Below are 15,019 nucleotides of genomic sequence, written 5' to 3'. Positions count from 1 at the left end.
GGACAAGCTGCCACAATGGTCTCTGAAATGCCTCAAGGCCTTTTCCCTACTGTCTTGGCTATTAGCACTTGGCCCCTTTTTACTTATGCAAATTTCTACAGCCTGCTTGAATTCCTCCCCTAAAAATGGGCTTTTCTTTTGTACCACACGACCAGGCTGCAAACTTTCCAGTTTCATGCTCTTCTCCTCTTTTAAATATAAGTTCCAGCTTTAAGTCATTTATTTGCCCATACATATGAGCATAGGAATTAGAAGCAGTCAGGTAACATCTTTAATGCTTTGCTACTTCGAAATTTCTTCTACCAGATACCCTAAATCATCACTCTCAAGATCAAAGTTCTACAAATCCCTAGAACAGGGACACTAGGAAGCCAGGCTCTTTGCTAAGACATAGTAAAAGTGACCTTTTACTCCAGTTTCCAATAAGTTTCTCATCTCCATCTGGACACATCCAGAGCCTGGCTATCTCTGTTCATATCACTATCTGCATTTGGGTCACAACCATTCAAAAAGTCTCCAGGAAATTCCAAATCTTCCTGCCTTCTGCTGAGCCCTCCATACTCTCTCAGCCTCTGCCTATTACCCAGTTCCAAAGTTGCTTCCACATTTTCAGGTATCTTTATAGCAATACCCCACTCCCGATACCAATTTTCATTATTATTCCATTCTCACGTTGCTATAAAGAAATATTTGAGACTGGGTAATTTATGATGAAAAGAGATGTTACTGGCTCACAATTCTGCAAGCTGTACAGAAAGCACAGCAGCATCTGCTTCTGGGGAGGCCTCAGAAAACTTACAGTCATGGCCAAAGGCAAAGGAGGAGTGAGCACTTCACACAGCCGGAGCAGGAGGAAGAGTGGGGGAGGTGCTACACACTTTTAAATGACCAGATCTCACAAGAACTCATTGACTATCACAAGAACAGCACGAAGAGGGAAATCCACCTCTATGATCCAATCACCTACAACCAGGCCCCACTGATCCAAATGATATCACTGTCTGTACAAAAAATTTCTAAATTAGCCAGGTGTAGTGGCACATGTCTATGGTCTTAGCTCCTCAGGAGGCTGAGATGGGAGGATCACTTGGGCCTGCGAGGCTGAGGCTGCAGTGAGCTGAGATCGTGCCATTGCACTCAAGCCTGGGCAACAGAGTTAGATCCTGCCTCAATAAATAAATAAATAAATAAGATAAAATAAAATAAAATAAAATAAAAAAGCTTTCCCCAGTCATGAACTATTAATCTTCTTAGTCAGCTGTTCATCCAACCATTATTTATTAACCACCTACTAAGTGCCAGGTACCTAAGCTAGGTACTAAGAAAACAATGGAAAGCAAAGCAGACATAGCCCTGCTGTATAGAGCTGACTGCGGTTCTTAACCGTAACCTCTTGCGAGACAAAAGACCATTTTGAGACTCTGGCTGAAGGTTTTACGCTCTTGCCCAGAGAAACACACATCACTACTTACACGTAACACTTTGCCAACATTCACGGGGCTCCCGAGAAGGTTCCCCAGGAGAACCCCTGTCCTAAGTGAACTTTTTGCTCCAGTCACACCTGTCCACTGCCATCCTGGAACCCTCTTTGATCATTCTAGCAGAGGCTTTTAAGCCTCTTTAAAAAGTCCCCTTTAGCAGTGGCAACTTCAAGGAACCCCAGGGCAAAAGCCCAATAAAAACTGCTTGATGCACAGGGGGCACTGGAATCACTTGTACAGGTAACTGTAGTGTATTATAAGCTTGTTTGGTGCAAAGAAAGCTGACTGGTTCATTGCCTGAGACAAAAGGGTTATCTTGTAAAATCTGAGCAGCCCACTCACATATCTGAAATCTGTGTGCTCCCTCAAGGTCTTGACGTGGTTTCATGTGCTGATCTTTGGTTTTCCGACACCTTTGGAGGGGTCTGGTGCCTTGTGCATGACCATCTCCAGTCCCTCTGCTCCCCTCTCAACATTCTGTATCCCTTCCTGGCCACCATGGCCAAAGCACTTTGGCCATGAGGCATTGTAGGGCCAACTTCCTATTCCATCCATCCTGGCTGAATAGCCTAGGGTCAAATCTTCCAGACCAAAGTATCCAGCTTCCGTCTGAAGATAATGGCTCCCTAAGGAACATGTCTGTCATGGCCAATTTGAAAGAGCAATCTAACAGGCGCTTCCTCAGGACCCCTTATGAAAGCTCCATTCTCCACTGCTGCCTTTATGACTGAGCTCCAGCTAAGGTGCACCTGCGGATCTCTTAGTAAAGGGATTATTGACCCACAAGCTGAGTGGTCACAATCCATCATGGCCCATTCTACAGGCCCCTCTGCTCCTGGGGCTGGCCCAGACTCCGTGGCTCAAATATGGCTCAGTCCACAGCCCTCTTCCCCATCCCCCCCATGCACCAATTCCCAAGTTCTTCCTTCTGCCCCATCCCCACCCCAACAAAGATGTAAGGCCAGGGATTTTATGAAGTGCCTAGGACTGGCAGAATCCAAGGTCTCTTAGATTGATCTAATGTAATGGATCCCGGGTGCTTGACCTGTCAGCCAGCAGACAGCTGGGTCCTGGAGGAGACAAACCTCTGAAATCAGCTGGTAACCCTCTGCCCTCTTTGTAACCCAATTCCTGCTTCTCCCCAACTCCTGGGATTTCAGGCCTGGAAGGGATACTAGATCCCATCACTTAGCAGATGAGGACGCTAGGCCCAGAGAAGAGAAGTAGGGGGACACATAAGCAATGAGTGAGACTGAAATCAAGATCTCCTGGCTCCTACTCCAGAGCTCTTCAGTTGTCAGATTAAAATGAAAACTGAGCACCCAGTTAAAGAGGATCCTGGGGATCCCCACCCACAAGCTGCAATCACAAAGCCTGATGGCAAAGTCACGTACCAGGCCCTAGGGGCAGGAAGAGTGCCAGCCAAGCCCAGTAGGTAGAATGCATTACTGAGAGGTCTCTAGGGGCTCCCTGGGACAAAAAGAGTGACAAGCCAGAGCTGGCATGGCTGGGCTTCCTGGAATAGAGAAGAGAGCCAGAGCCCGGGCAGCTGCCAGGCCCTGCCAGGCAGACACAAATTCATCAAAGGGTGAGGGGCTATGACATTCCTCAGAGTCTGACTTAAAGGCAGCTTCCATCCATCAAGTCCCAAGTACCCTTCAATCCATATTCTTGGGGCATAATTAACAGGCTTTTAGTTGGATTGAATCTTATTTTTGGTGTCTATACACAGGAGGCCCACAGAAGTAGCCCACCCAACCCGCTCAATGCTTTGTGAAGTGCCATTTGGCAGAACCAAGCTCTCAGATGGTGAGCGCAGCCAGGAAAGATGGTATGGTACTAGGTTCAGGGCCTCAATCGGCCTCCTACAAGCTGCATGAACTCACTTAACCACTCTCTGCCTCAGTTGCCTCAAATAGCAAACAAGAATAACAACACCTGCTTCATGGGATATCAAAAGGACCAAGATGAGATACACAGAAAAAGCACCTAGCATGGTGCCTGACACAAACGAAACCCACGATGAATGCATATTTGCTTACGGTGTTTGTTTGTTTGTTTTGTTTTTTGTTTTGTTTTGTTTTGAGATTGAGTCTTGCTTTGTTGCCCAGGCTGGAATGCAGTGGCGCGATCTCAGCTCACTGCAAGCTCCGCCTCCCGGGTTCACACCATTCTCCTGCCTCAGCCTCCCGAGTAGGTGGAACTACAAGCGCCCGCCACCACACCCAGATAATTTTTTATATTTTTAGTAGAGACGGGGTTTCACCATGTTAGCCAGGATGGTCTCGATCTCCTGACCTCATGATCCACCCGCCTTGGCCTCCCAAAGTGTTGGGATTACAGATATGAGCCACCGCACCCGGCCAACTTACAGTTTTAATAAATCAGATCACTGCCAGTGTCTTCAAGAAATAAAAATTGCAAAAATGCTCCTAGAACCTTAGGGTAGCTGGCATGTACTTCTGAGTGGGGTTACAGCCACAGGAGATGTCTTCACTGCAATGGCCAAGCCTGGGTCTAGGATGCAGTAGTTCAGATTGGCCAGGAGCAGCCGTGGGGCCATGTCCACTTCTCTCACACTCGCTGATCCGGGGGCCTCCAGATGCAGGCACCTCTGGCTCATCCAAGAACTTTCTGGTCTCTGGAGCTCATGCAGGCCATGCACATGGGACAGGCCCCAAGTGCTAGACCCTAGCTAGTGGCCATACTCTCCCACTGTGCCCCAGTGGGATTGGGCCCCGGGTGGCCACAGTTTTATGGTCTTCTTTCCCTTCCCTGTCTCACTTCTCCACTCTTCTATCAGGCAAATGAGTGCACTTTTAAAAAACCATAACCCCCTTTCTGTGTGGTTCCCAGGACCACCAACCACATAACCACTTGCACTTACTTCTGTCTTCACTTGGGGTCTGCTTCTGGGGGAGCCACACCTACATGGGGGGCAGGCCAGGCACTGCACTGAGGGCCTGTCCCCATCACTGCCCGCAGGGAAGGTTCGCAGAAGGAAGCGAGAGAGGATGCAGGCTGAGCTTACATATGCAGAGGGGAGGGAACAGAGGGGAGGGTGAACCAATTGATAACTTAAGGTTAAGACCAAACTCCTGGGAGAAAACAGATTGCCCACTGCTGAGTCAAAACAGAACAGCATGTCTTTGAGTTCACAGATTCCCCTTTTCTAGGCTATAGCAGGGCTGGCAACTTTGCCAGAAGGATTATCAGGACAATTTTTAAATGCCTCAGCACCCTGAGACAGTGAGCAGGGCAGTGTGCAGAAAGCTCACCCCGCACCTGACTTTGGGCTCTTAAATCCTTCCCTTGGACCACACAGACGCTCCTGCAGAGCTCAGGAGCTTCCCTGCCCCAGGACCTGGAGCCACCTTCCAATCAAGGATAGAATAACAGCATTTTGGGGATGGAAAAACACGGAGGGCATCTCCTCCAAGCTCCATCTGAGGCATGAATCCCTGCACATCATGTCTGCAGCACCTTTCAAGGGAGCAAGAACAATGTGTACACATGCACACACGCAAACACATGCACACTCCGTGTGCTGCCCTGCATTCCTGGTCAATCCCCCCAGTGCTATTTGCCTTGTACAACACATGCACACATCAGCCCCACACAGATTAAGGGGATTAGCTCTTATCAAGAGCTTTGTATCTCCAAAGCTCTTATCAACATCAGCTAATTAAGCAGACAGCCCCCCTTCCCTTGGCTGAAGGGTATAGAAAGCACAGGACAAGAATTGACAAGACCTGAGTGCTAGTCCCACTGTGGGGGCATGTCTTCTTGTACAAGACACAGAGAAGCAGGAAGCAGTTATTATGATACCCCACACAAGAGAAGAAGAAACAGAAAGTGTAAGGAACTTACCCAAGGCCAATCAGCTAAGCAGCAGCTGGGCTCAGCTGTGAACTTTGGTCTCTCCAACTCCAGAACCCGAGCTCTCTGAGTCACAACGACACATGGATATGAGTAATCATCCTCATTCTCACCAGCCAAGACCCCAATGGCAGAGACCAGCCCTCCAGCCTCAAATGGCTCTTTATCCCAGCAACCCCACCACTCACACACAGAACCCTGCTTAATACGAGGGTCACTGATTAGAAATGCTTTTTTCTCACACACACACTCGGGTTTGCACCATGTGCCCATGACCCTCCTCCCCTACCTACCTCACTCCTCTTTGTCCCTGTGTTCCCTGCCCCAGTCAGGGCTCTACACACGGTGGAAGCTCAGAGCTCTGGTATAGCCTCAGTCTGACCCACCCAGAGTCAGCAGGGAGCACTCTCCTGTCACAGACAAAGCCCCAAAGCCAGTTCCCATCCACCACAAAGTAGCCCGATAATGAGGGCTACACTGACAACTTCTAGTGTCAAGTCTAATAATTCCCTTTAACTGAGATCTTTTGCCTTCAGTGAAGTCATCAGTGGCTTTCAGGAAATGATCAGAAAAACCCTTTGGATTTCCACCTGTCATGGGGAATCCCACATGCTATACGTTTCATCATAGGGACTCAGGCTTAGTCAATTCTTTCAAATGTTGGCACCCCTTAACAAGGCTAATAAGATTTTTTTTTTTTTGCCTCAAAAGTCTTAATAGGATAGAAAATTTAAGGAAATCAATCAGTAATTAATTACCCATTAAATTATCTGCCCAGTATTATGAGGACACAGAAGTATTTAGTAAAATCCTTGCTCTCATGGAATGTAGAATGGATAATGAGAAAAACTAGCATTACAATGAGATAACAGCTGAACAGGCTTCCACACTACAAATATAGTAGGAAATTTATCATTCATTCATTCAACAAAGTGCCATTTAAACTCTACCAATGGTAAAGTCTACTATAGATGGACCCATGGTGGTTCACGGGCGGACGAGTTGTCCCACAGGGATAGATACGAGGTGTATCGCAAAGGAGATACATCACATAAGTAAGTGATACAGGACAAGGTAAAGTATGACAAGCATGTCAGGAGAAGAATGAATTAAGTATTACAAGAGCGGTACAGAAAAGATGGAATTACTAGGGAAGGCTTTGTGGAAGCAGCAGGACTTAAGTTACAATCGGCCCTGCAAGGAGGTAAGGGGTCACCAACTTTCTATCCCTAGGAGGGGGTGCCCTCAACCCAAAAGCACAGCACTCCCTGCACTGCACAAAAGAACTCAGGATTCATCTTAAGAAATCAGAAGCTAGCAGGTTCACACGCACTGGCTTCATCCCAGGTGGGGCTCACCAGGCCTGGAATTAGAGCACTCATCCGTCCAATGAACATTTCAGGAACACTGATGCTGAGGGGGAAGGGAGGAGGCACAGTCTCCGCCCCCACCGAGCTTATAGGCAGATGGGGGAGAGAGACAAGCAAACTCCACCAACAAGAGATGGATGAAGGGTTATACCACACACAGGAGTGTGCTGAACTGAGACTGGGGTAGTGGGCAGTGAGGGATTATGCACGGAGGAAGGGTGACTAAAATGAATCTTGAAGAACAGATGAGAGCTGGGTGTGCAGACTGCAGCCGTGAAAGCAAATCATGATGATAACAGTAACAATTATGATACACCATTATCACCATTTTTTGAGCGCCTTGTCTTTTGCCAGAAACTGTACTTGGTATTTCACACACACACGTGCATGCATGCAGACACGCATACGTTAATGCTAATCATTTTTTAGTGTGTGTGTTTAGGATGCAAGTGATCCTTACAATTATACAGCATATTAAATATTATTGTTCCTCTTTGACAGATGGAGATACTAAGGCCCAAAGAGATGAAACCACTTTCTCACAGCCACACATCCAGTAATCAGCAGAGCTAGGATTCAAATCTCTCTACATCCTATCCGCTATTCCACACTTTGGAGCTACTGGGTGGAGTTCCTATGTGGCCTCCTGGACAAATGGGCCAAGGGAGTCATCGAGGGGCCAGAGTCCCTAGATCTCTGCACCCCAATCTAGAGTCCCAGAGGCTGAACGAAGGTGAGCTGACCCTCTCCTGGTTCTGCCTCGAGCTGTCAATCCAAATCAAAGTCTTGTCCACTCACTGGGCCTTGGTTTCCTGTTGAAAACGACATGGGCCGGACGTTCTTTCAAGGCCCTTCCTGCACTGACATTCTGAGACTCTGTGGTTCTCATGTAAAAGGCCTGAGCACCAATACAGAACCTGGTCAGAGAGTTTCCAATCAACATGCTTTGCTTGCACCCAGGCTTGTGACTCACTAGGCATAACCTGTAGCAAGAATCCCCTTGCTGGGGAGGGGGACCTCCCTAGGGCAGAATGGGCAAATCCCAGAGTTCCTGAAGCTCAAGACACTGCAGGCATTTCCTATTTCCTGCATCTTCCCTTCACTTCTCCTATCCTGTCGTTCCTTTGAAAACTTAGAGTGAGCTCCGCAGACCACAAAGAACATGCTGCAATGTCTTCCGGGCATGCCACTCCTGAATGACAGTGTCCCCTACCATCTGGTCTCTCACAGACTCCAAGCCCCCAGCCCACTGTGCTCTCCACCCTCCACTCCGGCTGCCTGGGCCAGCCCCAGGACAGGTGAGAGAGCTCATCAGCAGAAACCACGAAGCCAGACACCATCCCTGCAGCCACCCCCTCCCAGCAACACACAGCCATGCCACGTGTTCCGAGGCTTAGGGGGTTGGCATCCAGGAGCGCTGTACACAAGAATAAACAATCTCATCTCTGAGTGTATATTTTGTCTTCATTATGCCACTGTGAAGGTGTTAATATACAACTTACAACATATTAATCACCCCTCTAACTTCCAAATGCTAAATGCACCATTAACATTCATGTTTTCTTCAATTACTCGGCTGTTCTGGGGGAAGGGAGCAAATCAGCTCCTCACTGAGTCACTCTCCTGTGGAAGGCTCACGGATCATAATAGGCAGTCCAGGCCTCCACCTGTATTGTGGAATGAGAGACTCCTGCTCCGAGCATCGCCATAAAAACAAAGCGAAACCAAGAAGCGAGAGACAGGAGAAGGCAGATGGGGAGGGAAGGAGGGATGCACACAAGGAGGAATCGCATGCATATCAAAGGCTCACAGAGACCAGTCTAAGCCCTGCATTTCATAAATGAGAGGACTGGGGCTCAGAGAGGGGAAGTGACATGTCCAAGATCACACAGCAGGTTAGTGGAGAGAGCCGAGGAAAGGAGGGACAGGAAAACCAAGTGTAGAAGAGGAAAGAAAAAGCAGTAGAAGGAGAAAGGGGTAGAAGGCAGGTCCATTAAGATGTGCAGGCTGGGCATATGGCTCATGCCTGTAATCCCAGCAATTTGGGAGGCCGAGGCAGATGGATCACCTGAGGTCAGGAGTTCGAGACCAGCCTGGCCAACATGGTGAAACCGCATCTGTACTAAAAATACAAAAATTAGCCAGGCAGGTGGCACGCACCTGTAGTCCCAGCTACTCAGGAGGCTGAGGCAGGAGAATTGCTGGAACCTGGGAGGCGGAGGTTGCAGTGAACCGAGACCTCCAGCCTGGGCAACAGAGCAAAACTCTCTCTCAAAAAAAAATAATAATAATAACTGCAAAGATGGGGGAAAAGGGAAAGCAGAGAGGGAAAAACAAAGGTAGGGAAAGCTACCTTTGGGAAAGCGGAAAGGGGGAAAAAGTCTTAAACAGCCAGGAGCGGAGGCACATGACCATGGTCCCAGCTACTTGGGAGGCTGAGGCAGGAAGATCAGAGGAGCCCAGGAGTTTGAGGCCACCCTGGGCAACACGGCAAGATGGCAAAAACAAATAGCTCTAAAAAAAAAAAAAGTCTGAAACAGATGCAAGCCCAGAACTGTCTTCAACTTCACCCCTACCTGCCTGCACCCAGATCCCTGAGGTGGGAGGGGCTGGGGGAAAGAGAGAAAACTCTGAGAGGGACCAAACAGGCCCGACTGAAGCAGGAGGGGAGGCGCTGGGAGCACGCAGGGTTGGGCCTCCACCCCAGGCTTCAGATTGAGCCAGACTAAATATGACATGCAATTAAAATGTCATTACCCCACAATTGTGCAATCCAAACTTCACTTGGAATTTGTTACAGGCGCTGGTGGCTACAAAATCAATCTGCTATTATATTTCAGCAAATCAGATTCAACACTCTCCCTGCCAGTGGGTTGCAGACTAGCTCTGAATGGAAGAGGAAAGAAAAAAAGGCTCCTTCTGGCAGGTCACTTTTGTGTCCACAGGCCGCCAGCCAGCCAGGCCTATCCACCTTGAAGAAGGAGCATCCAAGGTCAGGAGACACAGGCGCTTCCAGAAGGGTGGGGCTGCAGGCAGAGGAGCAGGGCAGGAGGTAGCAGGGTCAGCTTCTGGGGCACCTTCTGGGCCCTGCAGAGACACAAGCCCTGACAGTTGTTTGCACCGTAGTTAAAAACTCATATGCTTCATCACAACCTACACAGTGCTTTGAAAGACATCATTCTTGTGAGTCTCACAAGTTAGAAGGGGGGTCACTGCTTCCTCCACAATGAGGAAAAAGCCCTAGAGGGGTGAGGATCACAACCAAGGTCACCTCTCAGTATGGGTAGGGGCAGAGACTGTGTTACTGATGACAGCATTTAGCCCTGAAAAATACACATGCGCGCGCACACACACACACACACACAGAGTGTGGCCAGTGGGGCTGGCCCCAAGAGCCTTTGTAAATGTGTCCTCTTAGCCTAGCGATTTTGAGTCTTAGCAAGTATTCCTTGCACTCCGCCTCCCAGATTTCTCCTTTTCTTCCTATACTTTTTGTAGAGATGGGGTCTCACTGTGTTGTCCAGGCTGGTCTCAAACTCCTGGGCTCAAGCAAGCCTCCCACATTCTCTAAGCTCACTGCTGGACTCCCACCTGGCTGGAAGCCTGCAGCAGCCTCATTGCTGGCCTCCTGACCTCAGCCTCTCCTATCTCTGACCTTACACCCCTTTTCCAGAATCATCTTCTAAAATGCCACTTTGACCTTGACACTTCCTTGCTCAAAAACCTCGTACAGCTGCCTCTCTGGCTTCTGCTCCTACCACACGACTGAAAACATTCCCTGCAAAAGCCCCATGACCTCCTCATTGCCCAGCGAAAGCTTTTCCACCCTCACCTGATTTGACTCCTCTCGGCAGCAACTGTCTTTTCCAATCTCTTCCAACTGGCAACCACCCCCTGGAATCCAGGGTCTCACCTGCCCTCGTTTTTCCCTCCACCTTCTCCAGTTGCTCCTCAGTTGACTTGCCAGGCTTTCTTCCCCAGATTGTTCCATAAATTCCTGTGTTTCCCAGCTCTTTCCTCTCTCATCTGCTCTCTGCTCTTCTTAAGTGACTATAAGTGACACAATCTGGGCCCGTGGCTTTGGCTGCATCTCTACCCAAATAAAGCCCAAATCTGTGTCTCACGCCCACACCCCTCTCCTGGATTCCACACCCCATCAATCAACTTCCTGCTGGGTGCTTCCATGTGGCCAGCTTACAGGCACCCCAAACTCAACATGGCAAAGCTGAATTTGTCATCCCCTTTCTGCCCCCAAATGGCCACTCCCCCAAATTCTTTCTATCTGAATGGCATTTCCACTCAACGTGTGGTCCTGGGAATCAGACATGACTCCTCCCTCCCCTCACCCACCGTGCAGATGCCCACAGGGCCCTGCCCCAGCCCCTTCCCCAAGCTGCAAGCACCTGGGCTGTCTGCATGAAGGCCTTCTCCTGGCCTCCTGCACACCAACGTGCTGTGGTGCTAAACACAGGTGCCCCTCCCTGCCTCACTATGCCATTGCTGATTCCCATGATCACCCCTCAACCAAACCCGTTACAACACAAGTCATTTTCTCAGGGTGTACTTTTGGGGAAACCTAGCCTAAGGGCCCACCAATACTGAACCGGTCACCACCATGCAGTCCACTTCCTGAATGTCTCCCCGAAGCCTGTCCTCCTCCTCCTCCTCATTTCTCACCTGGACCACTGAGCCGAGCCTCCCAACTGGCATCCTTGCCTCTGGTCTTGCCCTGCTCCAAACCATCCTCTCATCCAATGAATTGTGGCATTCCCTTGCCATCTCCAGGAGACCACCCAAATTCCATCACCTTTGTGGCTTCTAAGCCCTCTGTGACCTGCTCTTACCTCCTGGCCACCCTAAACTCCTACCAGGCCCCTCTGGAACCCTCCATCCCCAGCCATACAGAATAGCACCCAGCCTCAAAACATGCAGATTCCCCTCCATGCCACTGCTCCAGCAGCACGCCCTGACTGGAACGCCCTTATCCTCCTCGGCCATCTGCAAACTCATTCTTAGCTGAAGCCTGAGCTCAAGGGCTGTTCCTTCTCTAAAGTCTTTCCACGGCCCCATCACTCCCAGTCACCTCCGTGGGAGAACTGCATGCCCTCCTCTCCATGCTCACAGCTCCTAACGACACACTTCTCCCCCAACACCTGCGGCACTCTCATGCACAACAGCTTTCCATCGTAAAATCCCCAGGGCCTAGCTCAGTATCTAACACTTAGTAGGTGCTTCTTAAACCTCAGTTGCCAGCATGAGCGGATGAATGGACGGAATGAGTGTGCTCACAGGCCTGTGGGAGGACACAGTTTCTCCCCTCGGGCTCTACCCCTGGCTTGGCCACTGTCTGACGCGGAATCTAGAGATGTCTGGCAGAGACCTTGGCTTTCCTTCCACAAATGTTTACAGTGCTATGTAAATAACTCTCCCTGGGGATGATACATGTGGCCATTCTGCCCTGGGCCTGCCATGGTCCATGCCAACTGGGCCGTCAGGGTGGCTGCTCAAGTGAGACGCTGAGGAGCGTGGGTCTGCGGAGGAGGGGCTTGGGGAGGGGATTTAATACAACACTGTACGAGGACAAATCTGGGCCCCACGCCATGAAAAATGTGAATCTGTCCTTGACTTCAGTGGCAAATGAGGCGTCAAAACATATCAAAATGCGATATTCAATAAATGGATGTATTTAATATTTTATGAGACTGGAAATCAGTTACTGAAGGTTTGAATGATAAATCAAGCACCAAGCAGATGAACTTTTTCAAGTGTCTGCACCTGATGGGTATCATTTCTCAGGAAGGGAGATGGGAGGAAAGAGAGAAAAAGAGGGCAAGAACAAGAAGCCTATTAGAAAAGGCATAGAGACCCCAGGTACACCCTCTCCCCAGCCACCGCCTGTGCGGTCTTTCTCTGCTGCCCACCAGCCTCATTGACCTGGCACAACTAAAGAACTTTCTCCATCCTACCAAAACCCTGTAACTTCCTTTGGAATTCCATTTAAGCAGCTTCCCTGACCCATGATCCCTCTTGCGCCAGGCCCACGGCAAGCTTGTGCCACCTCTCCACGCTCTGTGCCCAGCGTGGCTGAAGGGCAGGGGGTTTTACACATCTACCTCCCTGCTATGCTGTAAGCTCTCTGAGGATGAAAACAAGGCCTCCCTCACTTCAATATCCTCCAGGGCCTGGAATGTCCCTGACACAAGGTAGAACCACAACCCACGTAGAATTTGGACTGAAAGAGGAAGCTCTTGCAGCAAAAGCCATGGACAACAGCTACAGAGGACCCACCCCACTCAGACGCTAAGCTGGGAACTTGCTGATGGCTGTCACACTGCTTCTTGATGTCATCCTCGCAAAGACCCCACGCTGTAAGTAGTATTTGTCTTATTTAACTGATGAGGAAAATGAGGCTCAGAAAGATTTTGTCCCCTGGGCCTAATTCTATTCTGTACACTTGGAGAGGGCAGGAGACTGGCCCACCTACTGTTGTAAGGGCAGAGCAGTGTCAAGTCTTCAAACACTTTATTGCATGAGTGATGTTGGTGCCTAGCCTCCCTCAAATACTCGTTTTGATATTTAACAGCCGTCACTGACAAGTAACATGTTCATCTTTCCCAGGGGTCCCTAACTTGGCCAGTCATCAGTATCACTTGGAAAGTTTTTTAAAATTCAGACTTGGCTGTGCTGTGCGCACTGGCTCACGTCTGTAATCTCAATACTTTGGGAGGTCAAGGTGGGAGGTTGCTTGAGCCCAGGAGTTCAAGACCAGCCTGGGCAACATTAAAAATTAGGCAGGTACGGTGGTGCACACCAGTGGTCCCGGCTACTCGGGAGGCTGAGACAGGATAATTTCTTAAACCCAAAAGGTAGAGGCTGCAGTGAGCCATGATCATACCACTGCACTCTGGCCTGGGCAACAGAGTGAGACCCTGTCTCAAATACATATATGTATCAGACTTCCAGGCCCCACTTCTGGCCATTCCAAATAAGTCTGAGGCAAGGTCTGGCCATATACATTGTTTTCTCTTATTAAAGCTCTCTGGATGATTCCGACAAAGAGGCAGATTTGGGAACCACCGATGCAGCCCTGTAAATCTATCTGGATCTTGATTCTGTTTTCTCCAGCTCTGTCTTATCGCTAACAGGGGCTGGCTGGCCCCTTCCTGGAACAGGGCTTCTGCTGTTTCTCACCACTCCCATGTTCTCTTTTCTCATGAAATCCTCCCGTCTGTATTTGTCTTCAGGTCACAGTTCCCACTGCTGGGCGACGACTGTGACCCTCTCCTACCTGACTTTAACCTCCCAGGTCTGAGCACAAGCCCAGTGAGGTCTTAAACCTGCCTGCCAGCCCATTTGGAAAGCCACCTTGGTAGCACAGTTAGCTTTGCCCAAACGGTGCCTCCCCGTTCCTGACCAAGAAGAGTGTTACCTTTATTTAGTTCATGCCTTCCTGAGATAGGAAAAGCAATGAGATGCCCCGGGGCACCACCTGCTAAGAGAGGGCTCCCACACCTTGACACTACTGGCATCTGGGGCCAGATCATTCTTTGTGGCAGGGCTGCCCTGTGCACTGTAGGATGTTAGTAGCTTCCAAATGAAGGGGGCAGATCATTCTTTTTTTCTTTTTTTTTTTTTGAGACGGAGTCTCGCTCTGTCGCCCAGGCTGGAGTGCAGTGGCACGATCTCGGCTCACTGCAAGCTTCGCCTCCTGGGTTCACGCCATTCTCCTGCCTCAGCCTCCCGAGTAGCTGGGGCTACAGGTGCCCGCCACCATGCCTGGCTAATTTTTTTGTATTGTTAGTAGAGACGGGGTTTCACCATGTTAGCCAGGATGGTCTCGATCTCCTGACCTCGTGATCCACCTGCCTTGGCCTCCCAAAGTGCTGGGGTTATAGGCATGAGCCACCGCACCCAGCCGGGGGCCAGATCATTCTTTGTGGCAGGGCTGCCCTGTGCATTGTAGAATGTTAGCAGCTTCCCCCGCCTCCACCCACCAGGTGCCAGTAGCACCCCCTCTACTTGTGGCAACAAAAATGTCCTCAGATATTGCCAAACCTTCCCCCCAAATGAAAACCAAGGAGTTAAGCCCCATCAAGGGGTATGACGCTTGAAGGCAAAGGACTTGTCTTTGAACCCAAGCCCTGGGCCCTATGCCCGGCATGTGTTTCTTTATTTTCAAGATGGGGTCAGGGACATCTTCCAGGGCAGGCTTGTCGTGAGGCGTAAATGAGACTGATTTAAATAAAGCAAGGTGGATGATCATGCCTAGTACAAACTGGAGAGAGTTTT

At 49.6% G+C, this 15,019-nt stretch overlaps 1 protein-coding gene across 5 annotated transcripts in view; it reads right to left on the bottom strand.

Annotated features, from left to right (window-relative positions):
- The window catches only part of GRIK4 (glutamate ionotropic receptor kainate type subunit 4), a 476,087-nt gene that overhangs the window by 369,262 nt on the left and 91,806 nt on the right, over nt 1-15,019 (bottom strand). The window contains exons 1-2 of one of the 5 annotated variants that reach the window (XM_063782564.1): nt 5,654-5,927; nt 5,352-5,426 (exon numbers count right to left, since the gene is read on the bottom strand). The exons of the other annotated variants lie outside the window; for them this stretch is intronic. The gene's annotated coding sequence lies outside the window, so the exon portion shown is untranslated. Of the gene's footprint in view, nt 1-5,351; nt 5,427-5,653; nt 5,928-15,019 lie in introns of those variants that run through there. 5 annotated transcript variants of the gene reach the window in all.

This window comes from Pan troglodytes, chromosome 9 (assembly GCF_028858775.2).
Source record: "Pan troglodytes isolate AG18354 chromosome 9, NHGRI_mPanTro3-v2.0_pri, whole genome shotgun sequence".
Classification (NCBI taxonomy): domain Eukaryota; kingdom Metazoa; phylum Chordata; class Mammalia; order Primates; family Hominidae; genus Pan; species Pan troglodytes.
This window is presented reverse-complemented; position numbering and strand designations above follow the sequence as displayed.